The following is a 14066-nucleotide window of genomic DNA, read 5'->3' as shown; positions in this document are numbered from 1 at the left end:
GCTGATCTCAGTGGTCTCAGGGCCATGTGCATGCTGATCTCAGTGGTCTCAGGGCCATGTGCATGCTGATCTCAGTGGTCTCAGGGCCATGTGCACGCTGATCTCAGTGGTCTCAGGGCCGTGTGCACGCTGATCTCAGTGGTCTCAGGGCCGTGTGCAAGTTGATCTCGGTGGTCTCAGAGCCATGTGCATGCTGATCTCGGTGGTCTCAGGGCCATGTGCATGCTGATCTCAGTGGTCTCAGGGCCGTGTGCACGCTGATCTCAATGGTCTCAGGGCCATGTGCACGTTGATCTCGGTGGTCTCAGAGCCATGTGCATGCTGATCTCAGTGGTCTCAGGGCCATGTGCATGCTGATCTCAGTGGTCTCAGGGCTGTGTGCACGCTGATCTCAATTGTCTCAGGGCCATGTGCACATTGACCTCAGTGGTCTCAATTATTTTTACAGTGTTTAGTCATTCCAATTTTAAGTCAAGTCTTGCTTTTGAAGTAATGTTACAGTTTTCTCAGAAATTTGTCAGGAGCATCATTTACGGTGCCCAATGGTGGTAGACAGGGGGATAAAGGCCCCCAAACATTCTCACATCCTAATTCCCAGAACCTGTGAGTCTGGGTTATCCCAGAGGACTCAGTGTGAGCACCATGGCAAGTTCTTTTAAAGAGGAAGGCAAGGATGTCAAAACCAAAGAGAGGAGCTGTAACTGGGGAAGAAGCCCAGTCACGGGCTTGAAGATGGAGGAAGGAGGCAGAAGGAATGCAGAAGTCTCTAGACAGAAAAAGGAAAGGGACAGATTCCTCCCTGAAGCCTCCAGAGCCAAGGGGGCCCACTAGCACCTGAGGTTAACTTGTGGAACCATGTCAGACCTTTGATTTCCCGGAATTCTAAGCAGTAGCTTTGCGTTGTTCTAGGCCACTGAGGTGTGGGGAGCTGGTAGAGCAGGCGTAGCTCCCAGCAACAGGAAACCAGCAGGCCTCCTGTTCCACGCCAGCTTCTCTGAGCACATCGCGGCCTGTTCCTAACTCTCCTTTCAGGGTCTCTGGGTTACTTTCTGTGGCAGACACTTTGAGTGGAGTTCCTTACTCCGTGCAGTGAGAGGTTAAAGACAGCAGCATGAGGCTTTGAGGTCATGCCTGTGCCCTGCCTGCTTTGGATAAGGAAGGATCTACTGATTCACGTTTAAGGGAGCAAAGGAAAGGGGTGGTATCTGAGAAGGTTTTCATAATTCTTCTTCTAGGTGTTGTCCCATCCAGAGCTTCTGCAACCATTTTGTGATCAAAAGGGGAGCCAGCTGACCCTCTGTGAGTGGCACAGAGGCAATCTGGGAAGAGCCTCGCTGTGTGATGCTCTTGAACTGCCTGATCAACCCCGCACTGCACAGCTGCTCTGACCGGGGACTGCTCGGTTCATGCAGCCAAGCCAGCCTAACTGGTACTACTGAGGCGGCACTTGTCAGCTGTAGCTTCAGACCTCCCCGTAGTAAATGAGGAACCAGAGCAAAGTAATTGTGAAAGGAAAAGAATTTCGTGAGTGATAGCTACCAAAAATGTCATACAACTAGGAGGAAAATTAGTTTTAATAACTTCAGTGAAATAAAACTTTTTATCTATTTCTTGGTTTGTATTTTCTCATTTCTTTTATATTCAGTTAGTTTCATTTCACTGAGTGTGAGGGAGATAAAGTCTCGTTCTGATGTAAACAGCACAGAGTCACGTGTGCATCACGGTCACTAGAATACACCTGTGCTCTGGAGGCGGAGCAGTCGGGGCAGTCAGGAGACAGCTGGAGCACCTCGTGGGTTAGTGTGGCCGTTCTGTTCTTGGCCATATAATATGCACATATGCAGGAATTGTTTGGTTAATCCTATACGGGTACATGTGAATCTCTTTAAAAGTAGAATATAAATGTCTTAACACAATAACCAAGAAAAAGACATGAAGGCTATGTTAACCAGTTGGATGAAAGTACTTCAAATTGTATACAGAAACAGTACGCTGTACCCCATGATAGTATTAATGTACACTGCTATGATTTAATAAAAAAAAGTTGAAAAAAGAAAAAAAGAAGAAGAAAACTATATTTCTCTAGATGTGTAGAATTAGCCAGAATTTTATTAAGACACAGTCACAATACTTCCTTACAGCTTGTGAGAGCTGATTACATGCGTTTCCTCCCAGCGATTTCAGAGTGGTAGCTTGAAATGTATCCCATAAAACTAGCAAAACCGCTACATCAGCAGGCCCGTCCCCCTGAGCTAGTCGTTACACACCTCCCTGCACACCACTAGGAGGAATGGTGGGAGAAACTTGCCTTTTACTGTCATTGGTGATCTTAATAATTTCGAATGTTGCCTTCATCCTAATCAAAATGTAATGGGCTGGGCATGGTGGCTCACACCTGTCATCCTAGCAGTCTGGGAGGCCAACATGAGCGGATCCCTTGAGCTCAGGAGTTCAAGACCAGCCTGAGAAAAGCAAGACTACATTTCTTCTAAAAATAGAAAACCTAGCCAGACATTGTGGTGGGCGCCTATTGTCCCAGCTACTCCAGAGGCTGAGGCAGGAGTATGAGTAGAGCCCAGGGGTCTGAGATTGCTGTGAGCTAGGCTGATGCCACTGTACTCTAGTCTGGACAACAGAGGGAGATGCTGTCTCAAAGGACAAAAAAAAAATGTAATGACATGATTAATATTTTAATTTGCTAAATCAATGTGCTCAAAAGTGTTGAATTGATCCACTAAAATTAATTGTTAATGCCATTGCAGGACTAAAGGCTTAAACACCTGAAGCATGCAAAATTATTCTGGTCAATTGTTTCTCTTTTTTGTCTCTCTGTGTGTGAAAACTATCTAGACAATAAGGAATCTGCATTCAGGAATTCTGTGGCTCCTGCTTCCCGTAGTTGCAGGCCTTGTAGAGAATTCCACCGTGACTGGAAACTGTACCCATCTGATAAGTGGTGGTGGTCTGGAACGCAAGAGGCTGGGAGGAGGCGAGATCTGATAACCCCAATAAGCTGTGCCTGTGTAGTGAACAGTCTTGTGAACTGACTGTAGGGGACTAAATGAAACCAAAGGCCCCTTCAGTTAACAAGAGAACAATGACCCTAAGTCAGTTAGGAGTGATGAGGGGGCAGTTCCGTCACATCCCACCTTTGGAACATCATTGTACCCTCACTGCAGGCCGGCTCTCACTGGTGAATCAAGGGGAGAGGCAGAAATGAAGGAGCTAAAGTCACAAAAAATGACTCTTCAGCCCAGGTGGTCTAGCAGGCCTAGAACCAACCCTGGTTTGACATACTTTGCAGAAGTTTCCAGAAAATAAAAAACCACTAAAATAGAAAGCACTTGATCTTGAGAAGGTGGAGCAAATTAAAAAGCAATTCACTCATTTTTCCTTCCATCCATCTATGATCCACAGGGTCTACGTGACACCCTGGGCCGCACTGGCTTCCAGGCTAGATATAAGGCAGGCACACGACAGACTTAATGAGAGGGGTGAGCTGTAATCAGAGTGTGTGTGTGCACGTGTGTGTGCATGTGTGTGCACATGTGTGCCCGAGAGGTGCTGGGAGTAAACGCCTCACACGTCTGGACACTGTCCTCTTTGTTGTCTGTACCTGTGTCCTTTTTCCTTTGGAGATTCTTTCTCCACTGGTGGGATCTGGGCATGGGAGAGGAGCAGAGAGTGGGAAAGGGCATCTGAGGCCACTCTGGCCTCAGGGCATCACTTCCCTTTTTCCCTTCCCGCCCCTCTCTTCTGGCTCCTATAGACTTGCAGTGAGCCTGGAGGGCCCCTCACCTGCTCATGTTGTGGTTGGAGATGGTTCTCTTAGCATGACTGTTGCTGTCATGAAGCACGTCTCTGAAGCACGGCTGCTGGCCGACTCTCAAACTCAGTTCACGTGGGTACTGATGTGATTCGCCAGTGATCCTCATCCTGTCCCAGGCTTTGAGCTGTCATTGCCAGTCTCTGCTGTGACTTGAAATTTCCTTGGCTAGTGCTCTGAGAAACAAAGCACAACAGCCTAGCGCTGTCCTCTGCCAGCACCCCAGCACCCCAGCACCCCAAGGCCCCAGCGCCTCAGCACCCTAGGGCCCCAGGACCCCAGCACCCCAAGGTCCCAGCACCCCAGGGCCCCAGCACCCCAGCACCCCAGGGCCCCAGCACCCCAGGGCCCCAGGACCCCAGCAATCCAGCACTCCAGCACCCCAGGGCCCCAGGACCCCAGCACCCCAGGGCCCCAGGACCCCAGGACCCCAGCGCCCCAGCACTCAAGGGCCCCAGCGCCCTAGCACCCCAGGCTGGGCACATGTGATTTCCACCCTGACAAGGAGGCGCTTTCTTGCTTCAGCTAGGAAGGCAAGCGGAGATATCATTCATATTCCCAAATAGGTAAATATTTGGGCACACAGGATGACTACTCATGTAATTAGAATATAATCTGTCTAATGCTATTATAGTGAAGTGGCAATGATAATGATTAACACGTACCAGGCAGTGCTCTAAATGGTTTACATAAATTAAGTAATATATTGTTTACCACAGACAGTTGAAGTCTGTACTGTCATCACCCCTATTTTAATGCAGAAGCTGGGTGACTTGCCTAAGGTCATATAACTAATTCAAGGCAGAGGCTATGGCAGAATTTGGACTTAAGCTCCGAAATCTGCACTCTACAGTAGGGAGAGAGATGGGCACTCGTAAGATTTCATAAAGAATAAAGAGATAAACCTCAGAATGGAAAAGCACTCCAAGCAGCTGGAAAAGTAGGACATATTTAGCAAGTGTCTGCTGTGACTGGAGCTTAAGACTTGAGAGTGAAATGTCAGAATGTGAAGCTGGAAGAGAACTTGGGACAGATGCTGATGACTGAGTATGCATGGCAGGAGGTTTGGGAGATGCCTGCACACAGCCAGGGAAGGGCCTTTTGCAGCAGAGTGACGTGGACAGAGCCTTTCTGTAGCAGGGAGAGCCGGGCGCACCCTGGAGAGTGAGCCGGCGCTGAGTGGGACTGGCAGTGGGAGGTCATTTGACGATCTTCTCATTGATTAATTCATTCAACAAATATGAAGTGGCCTTTGTATCATGAACTGATATGAAATGTGATGGATCAAAAAAGAATGGACAGACTATGCCACCCGGGGTTCACAGTTCAGTGAGGGTGACAGGATATAAACAAAGAGGTGTGTGCCAAGTGCCCTGCCGGTGCAGAGAGCTCCCTTCCCTTAGAAAGGGCAGGAGAGGCTTCCAGAGCTGGACGCACAGGCTGTGGCAGCTGGAAACGCCCGGAGCCAACAGCATGTCTTTAAGTTCAGGAATCTATATGGATGTCAGGAGCCTGTTACATCATAAATCCTTAATAAAAATGAAATATTTTGCAGGTTTGCATATGAGGTTGACCCTGGTTGTTGTGCAATGAAATAGAATTCAGCAACCATATACTTCAGAGTATTACTCTCAAAATTAAGACAGAATAATTCATGTAGTCAGCAGAGTTTGATTAAGACTTACTCATAGGAGGTGGATGATGTCAGGTATTGAAAGTGAGTCAAGGGAACTGCATCCATCTTTGTAGACCATGCAAACTTGTCTTAAGACATATCTTAGCAGCCAGAACATGATGGCATAACCAGGTCTGCAGAAATGGCCAGGTAAAATAATAACAAGCAGAAGTAAGCACAAAGTCCAGAGAACCCAGGAGCAAGGAGAATCTGGGACGCGAGAGAGTTAGAGACTCAAAGAGCAGAAGAGCAAAAAACGTCCTAAACAGAAGTACTCAGTCCTCCCTGGCAGACGTGGCAGAGGCAGGGTTCACCGGGAGAAAAGGGACACCAGCTCCACAAACTGCTTAATGAGAATCTCGAGAATGAGACTTTCATTCTCTGCGGGCTTCAATTTTGTCTGTAACCTTGACTGAGTTGAAGGAAATATTCTTTATACTACAGGCTAAGAAGCTCAGTCTTTTTTATAGAAAATAAAACACAGCAACATTTTAAAAAATATTTGATATTGTAAATTAAGATGCTTGTTTCCAAAATTACAACCTGCTGCACTAACTGTGTATTTTTCTGTGTGTCACTGGGATATAATTCTAAAATGTCAAAGTAACGTGATTGTAAATATTATGTTGGCTATAAAAGCCATGCAGGTGTGTGGCCTAAGGTTAAACTCTGAAAGCAGAGAATCTGCTACACAGATAATATTTTTTCCTTAAAAAATTGTCAAAGACTTTAATTGATAAGCGTGCTGTCAATAAATTTTACACACTGGTATTAAATCAGCTTATATACATATCTATAGTCATTTTATAAACATGGACTTATTTTGAAGTCATTTGGAAGTACAATGGTATTCTAATGAAGATGAAATTTTCAGCATTTTATGTTCTTATGTCCTGGATTTATTATCAAATTGAAACCCAGAAAGATGGTGTCATTTTCTATAAAGGCATTCTGACCTATTTTGAAGTCCCCTGAATGGCTGGCAGACGTTGATCTGTGCCCAGTTTAACCAGCCAACTCTCTGTCCTGTGTCCTTCACAAATGACTTCTGTTCTTCAAGCACTTTAGACAAAATGACAAAGCACCAGAATAGTTTAAGAAAATGTTGGCATACTGAAAAGGAATATTTTTTCCTCTACAAAGTAAAACTGAAGGAATATAGTAAATATAGAGGCACTGAACCGTGTTTGATAAAGAGATAACCCAAATAACGGGGACATCAGAGGACCCCTTTGCAGATGTCTCTCAGCTTACACCTGTTTATTGCTTGCCTCCTTTTAGACGTGCACTGTCCTTACCTTTCATGGGCATTGACTCCTGCGAGGTAGGAGGAGTCAAGGTCCCATTTCACAGGGGAAGAAGCTGTCATTGTCCCTGTCATTGTCCCATTTCACAAGGGAAAAACTGAAGCACAGGGAGATTGAGGAATTTGCAAGCAGATGAGGACGGAGCAGAGACCCATGAGCCCAGGTCCTTTGCACCCTTCACATGCCTCCCTCCTCAGTGAGAATCGCAGCACACACAGGCTCCTTCCTACCTACACGCACCCCAAATCATCAGGCGAGTTGGTGGCATCTCCCCAAAACCTCTCCTCCATCTACACTGCACCTACCTTATCGAAATGCTCCATGTATCAAAATTACCTCTCCTTTCTTTTCACTTTATCTAAAAAGTTGGATTCTCTTAGTATTTGGAAGGAGCAATTATTTAGATTATCTAAGTATAGTCGTGCCACAAGGCATAAACAGTGTGTAAGCAGAAACATTCCAAAAGCTATCTTATTTCTGAAGTAAAATAAAACAAAACCTTCATTGATAGATTTGTGATGATCATTTTAACAGTAGGTCTTCCTAGGAATCCTCACCTGCTGAGGAGCTGCCCCCACAGTGCTGCACACAGGTTCCTGGGAAGGCTCTAATAGCAGGGGCCACTGGCCTAAAAGTTGCCAAGCTTGCATAGGCAACACCATCCAGCAGGACAAGAGCGTGGGGAGGGAGGAACGTGGTCTTTCTAAGTGCTGATAATAGGTCTGTCTTCAGAAGATACTTCAAGTTCCTTTGTAAATGTTTCTATCCTATTAAAAGACAATTTTTAAAGCTGGGCATGGTGGCCCACCTCTAGGAGGTCGAGGTGGGTGGACTGCCTGAGCTCAGGAGTTTGAGACCAACTTGAGCCAAAGAGAGACCTCGTATCTAAAAAGGCACTGAGGGGGGAGCCTGTAGTCCCAGCTACTCAGGAGGATGGAGGATGGCAATGGTAGAGAGGCAAGAGAATCACTTGAGCCTAAGAGTTTGAGGTCGCTGTGAACTGTGATGTCATGGCACTCTATTGAGGGCAACTAAGTGAAACTCTGTCTCCAAAAAAAAAAAAAGAAAATTTTTATATTGCCACGAAACAGCTAGCACCATGTACCTGATTGCATATGACCTGTCAAGTGTTTATATTTCCCATAATTATCATTTGTTTCCTTTTGAATAATGTTAGCCCATGGGTGGGGAACCTATGGCCCTAAGTTACATGTGGCCTTCTAGGTCCTGAAGTATAGCCTTTTGACTGAATCCATATTTAACATAACAATTTTATTGTTCTTCTTTCATATATTTTTTATTTTTAAAATGAACATATTTAAAATACCAAAGAATAAAATAAGTGTCAACTAAATAATGCTCCCAGATCGACTGGCAGAACTAGAACATCAGTAAGCCATAAGGGGTAAATAATTGACAATCATCAGCTGCTACACTCACGTTTAGTCCTAAGTCCACACACACACAGGCACCACCACTGCAGAAGGCTGGTTGGCGGGAGTTTATGGGGATCGGGTACACCAGTCTGTTATCAGCATTTGACGATGGTGCACTGTGTTTCTGTTTGAAGTAGAATCTGTGAATAGTTGCACAGTTCAAAAGTATTTTTTAATTCTGGCTGCTTAACAGCCCATCAGGTCAAAGAAGACCAAGAGAACACTGAAGGGAGGAAACAGATTTTTTAATGAGTATTGGGAATAGCAACATTATCTCGTTTGTGCTGATGATAAAATGATTTGCCTGCTTCATGATATTGCAATATCAACGTTAAAGAAATTCAATACTCACCAGCATTATAACACTTGTAAGGACCACCGATATTCTAAATCAGAGGAGAAGGGCATGGGGTTGGATTGAAGAAATTAAAAGATGTAAAGCAGAGGCAGAGACAGTTCTTTCATAGTCCAGTAAACCTGGACTATGCCCCGGAGCAACTTCCAAAGCAGGTTATATACTTACTGGTGGGGGGCGGGGGGCAGAAGGGAAGCCATTCAGACATTGTGAAAGAATCATTGGGGTTGAAGTCGCAGGATGCATAGACCCTGATAAGGTTTGAAAGGACAAACTGCCTCCTTCAGGGAGAACCAAAACTGATCAGCAGCATGAAAAATATATATTATTATCAGCAGCCTTTGATTTTACAGAACAACTTCAGGCAATACTTCAAATGAAAAATATATATTACCCATTTGCTTTGGATGAACCAACTGATACTAGTGAGTGGCCGTGGGTTTTATATTTAAGATTTTCTTTGCTACAAAGAGTTGCTCACTTTGGGCAGTCCTGCAAACAGGACACAGGGAAAAGATCTCTTCAGCAACTTCTAAGGTAAGCGTTGTGAAGGACTGACTTGGTACATTCCGTGAGGGCACATAGAGACAGCGTACCTTCTCTGACAGGAAAACACCAAGGGTTTATAGCACAAATAAAAGAGTATTCACAGAGCCAGATGCTCTCATGTTTTTTCATTGTACCTTGCATCAGCAAAACCTCTGTGCTAAAGCTACTATTTTAAATAACACCTTGTGACAAGTTATAAGTATTGTTAACTAGACTTATGCAAAGGTAACACAGCATTGTCCGTTTGCTAACACAGTAAAGCTGAGCAATGAAGTATTCAGCACAGATCTGCCACATCATTCTAAAGTACACTGGCTATCACTGGGACAGGTGTTAGCCAAAATTTTATCTCTGCAAGAACAGATAGCTGAGTTTTGTGAAGAACAGAATCAGCAGTGTGAATTATTGAAAGATTTCCATAGGAATGCTCCTGTGCCTGCTGGGAGCCCACTGGGGTCATCGTTTGCAAAATGACGCTCATACTGCCTCCCCGAGGCAGCCTGGATGTCACTGCCAGACTATTGGACTTCAGTGGAAATGTTGTCATCTCTCTTTTCTTTGTTACCCAACATGTCCAGCCCAGTCCAGACCCAGCTGGCACGGAGGCCTCTGCGCCTCCAACATGGCCTGCCAGGTCTTCCAGTTCTGGTCACTTTGGCCCAAACAAGTCACTAACTCTTCATGAACTGCACCGTACTGATGTCGTGCCTGTGTCCGGGGCATTTCCTTGGCCCGGAATTCTGCCCCTCTTCATCTGGCAAAGTTTATTAAAATCCCTTCTCCCCAGCCCACCTTCCTGTCTCCACCCTGTAATGAGCCCCCCTCTCTGTAAAGCCGGCTGCGTCTCCCAGAGCTGTGCTGTGCGCCCTTCAGATGGCATGGAATCACTTGAAATTGTTCCTAACTTTTTGTGATGGCATGATTTTCTCTTCAGAGAACAGAAAGGGAATTAACGTCACTTAGCCCGTGTGATTTCATTTCCGCCTCACCTTAACCCCAGGAATGAGCGTCATTTTGCAAATGATGACCCCAGTGGGCTCCCAACAGGCACAGTTGGACGCTGGTGGACTCACTATGCAGTCGCGCGGCCCTGCCTGACTCCACACCAGGCTGCGGACCACAGAGGGAGTCTCACGCATGCGTTCTTGCAACAACCTCTTGTTGCTCCAGTGCAAGGCAGTAATTCCTCCCAGCCAAGCACGCTTGCCTCTGTTTCCCGACTTGCTCACTCTCCCTGTCTCTCTCTCCCTTACATCCCAAACGCCCTGTCACTGGTGTAGCTATACTGTTCCGTATCGTTTTGCTTTACTTTTCTAAGTGAATTTAGATTAAGAAATATAAGAAACTCCTGAGTATAAAGAACATTAATAATTTGGAACTAATCTTTGCAAAATATCTACATAGCAAAATTATGCACTGATAGAAGAGACAACACCATTACTATCACAATAATTTATTTTCAAGTTGCTTCACAGCATTAACTTCACTTGAATTAATCCTTTCCTAACCTCTTTAATTCTGCTTCCTTGGTTGAATGAATTAAAATTCACAGCGTATTGTCTAACTGAGGCACAGTTTTTGTAAAATAGTCCATGTTTTGTAATGAATACCAGTGGTAAAAAGCCACACAGTCAACTTCTTCCTCTGTCTTAATCCTTAGAACTGCCTGGACTCCCAGTCCTATTCATTTCTGGCTTCTCCGTTTTGTGAATACTTGTTATCCTATAATATAATTATTCTCTCTCTGCCTCTGACCAAATTATGGTATTTTTATCATTATGCAGAAATGTGATAAAAAAAAAGAGAGAGAGAGAGAGAGAAACTTGGACAATGTATTTAAGTACAGATTTTGTTTCTTTTTATTCCCCTTAGGTGAAAATAAATGCTATTTTAAAGTTTTAGGAAGTTCCTTATCTTTATAAGTGATAGAGTGGGAATGTTCAAGGCTATAGAACAAAGGATTATTTCATTTTTATTTATTATACTTGAAAGTATCACTCTTTGCCTGCTACAGTTAGGGACATACAATTTCTGGATAATAAAGGTTAAGTGTGCATAAATTTCAGATCTGCTTACGACTGACCTTTAGCTGTGCTGTTAGCTAGCATTTTGGACAGAAACGTAAAATAAGGTTATTCCATAAAATTATTTGATTTTCCATTCCCAAATCCAAATTTGTTACTCAGCAATTAACATACTGAGCCATCAGTATTTGTAGTAAAACAGCAAGCCATCGAGATAGCGATTAATTTGGGCAGAATCACCATCGATGTAGTTTCAGCCCTGCCGGTCCTTGAGCCATGTCAGTATATCCATTTATTCATAGAAAACTATTTCTGTCTTCTGTTTATACTTGTTAATAATCTTTTGTAGTTGTCTCCATAAAGTCTTATACATGGATTTTTATATTTATTAGCTTATAGTGTGTGTTTTGTTTCATTTCTTGCAACTGGGAATTCTGAGCAAAAATATTTTCTAAGTTGTTTTTAATTGTACATGGGAATGCTATTGTCTTTAGTTATTGATTTTTCACGCAGCAAGTTTTCTGAACTCTTTTACTAAGAATAAGCATGTTTAACCATGTTTATAGATTCCCTTGGCAAACCGTGTAAACAACCATAACATCCTCAAATGTGAACAGTTTCGTTTCCTCCTTTCTGATCTCCCTACGTATTTTTCTTCTCTTACCATCTTAGGTAGAACCTTCAGAACGATGCTGAATGAGAATGATGACTGTCTTCCTGTCTCCTTTAACTCTATTAAGAATGTCCCTAAGTTTCACTGTAATGTATGGCATTGGCTGCAGGTTTTTGCTAAGAGCTTTTATTTTTTAGTGAACAGATTTTGCCAGTTATCAGCATCCATTGTGATTTTCTCATTTTTCTTTATTTAATCTAAAATCAATATAATGTGGAAAAATCCAAGTATCTCTGAAATATACCTATTTGGTCATGGTTTTTGAAATGCTGCTTAATCCAATTCGCCTACTTGTTTATTTTTATTTCAGTGAGATTGAACTATCTTTATCTGGTTTTATCTGTCAAGGTTATGTTGGCCTTATATAATGAGACATACAGCTTTGTTTTTTAATTCTCAAGAGTGTGTACAAGTGGAAACTTTTCTATCATTTGGAGGTTACATAATTTTATTGTGATTCAATTCTTCATGTTATTTCATAATTGTTTTTCTCTTTGATCTATGAATCAGTTTAAAATGTTCCTAAATTTTCAAGTATATGAGGATTAAAAGCTTGGCCATATTTTAGTCAGTACTTTCTTTTTTTATTTGACATCCTTCAGAAAATATGACATGAATGACAGACATTTTGGAATTTCTCAAGACTTGTTTTGAGGCTTAATACTTACTCAGTTTTCTAAAATATTTCATGTATTCTTGAAGATAATATATGTTACATAGAAAAGGTGCTATGTAAGTTCATTAACTCAAATTTACATCTAAAATTTATGTTTAAATATCATATGAAAAAGTAAATTTATGATAATTATAATAAGAAACCTACATGTTAATGTAAAAGGGACCACCCTACCCGATATTAAACTCTATCAAATAGACATGAAAATTAAGTAAAAATAGTATCATTCATGAACAAAAAAGATAGGCCAACAAAACAGGACAGAAAGTCGAGGAATACAGCTTTAAGATTAGGCAAAACCTTCCATCCTTGGAGGACTGGTCAGTAAATACATCAGGACAACTGGGTCCACCTGGGGAGGGGAGGGCACAGTTGGAAGTGTTATAGCAGGTAAAGTTTCATATTAACTTTCATGCTTTATACCTGGAAAAGTTACAAATTGACTAATGATTTAAATGTCAAGGAAAGAAATCATAAAAATAATTAAGTAATTAGAATATTCTTTCTGATTATTTGTTATGCCACAACATAGGGGGAAGGAACCTTTGTAAAGTTAACTCAAAATTCAGAATCTATAAAAAATTAATAAATTCAAAAACATTTGAAAAATCTCAAGGCAGAATCAAACTTTGATAACATTTTCTTTGAATAGGCAAGAGAAAAACAGGTACTCATTTATTGTTGATGAGACTATAATTTGGTATCCTCTCTAGGAAATTTGGCAATATCTATCAAAATGGCAAATATACGTGCCTTGGATAAAGCAATTCCTCATCTAGTAATTTATCCGACACCATACTTATTATTTCTTTTTACCATGCCTTCATTCTCCACCTTTCTCTGTCATTATATTTTCAGTGTGCCCTTTATAAACAAATTCATAATTGAAGGATACTTCCCTCTTTCGCTAATCCACCTTTTAACGAGAGAATTTATTTATTTACGCTTATTATGATTACTTATATATTTGGATTCATCCTGAGCATTGTCACTTCTCCATCCATCATCCTGAGACCAGGAGCATGTTTACCCAGCCTTCTGTTGGGTCGACAGAGGTTTATTCATTTCCTCTACTCTGTTCTCTTCTCTCAGAAGTTCATTTTACTTTTCGTCTTTAAACAGGTATCCCTAAACTTTAATATGCTTAGTTATTTAACCAGTAACTCTGTCCTCATCTCTATCAGTGCAAGGACACTCAGCCTGGCTCAGACCCCCCTTCTCACTTGCTCCACTATGCCTTTCCAGTATCACAGCTCCACTTTGTAAACCCGCCATGTTGGTCATTTATTTTTCTTTTTAGAGTCAAGAGTGATTTAGTCTTAACTTGTTCAATAATTTGTCTAGTGTTACCTTTTTCATCTCATTTCTTTGTCCTGTGTTCAGCTTACTTCTTAATAAATTTTATCTTTTAGTAAAGATGATGATCTTTGGTTTTAAAAAAAAAAAAGTATTACAAGGGGAAGAGTATTAGGATGACTGCAGATCTCTCAGCTGAAACCTTTCAGGCGAGAAGAGGATGGTCATCAACTTTTAATCTCCTAAAAC

At 42.3% G+C, this 14066-nt stretch overlaps 1 protein-coding gene across 2 annotated transcripts in view; it reads left to right on the top strand.

Annotated features, from left to right (window-relative positions):
* PACRG (parkin coregulated) overlaps positions 1-14066 on the top strand; it is a 497878-nt gene that overhangs the window by 238620 nt on the left and 245192 nt on the right. The window lies entirely within an intron of this gene.

Source organism: Otolemur garnettii, unplaced genomic scaffold (assembly GCF_000181295.1).
Source record: "Otolemur garnettii isolate 467f Iridium unplaced genomic scaffold, OtoGar3 scaffold00056, whole genome shotgun sequence".
Lineage (NCBI taxonomy): Eukaryota > Metazoa > Chordata > Mammalia > Primates > Galagidae > Otolemur > Otolemur garnettii.
The sequence above is the reverse complement of the archived record's forward strand: the minus strand, read 5'-3'. Positions and strand labels throughout refer to the sequence as shown.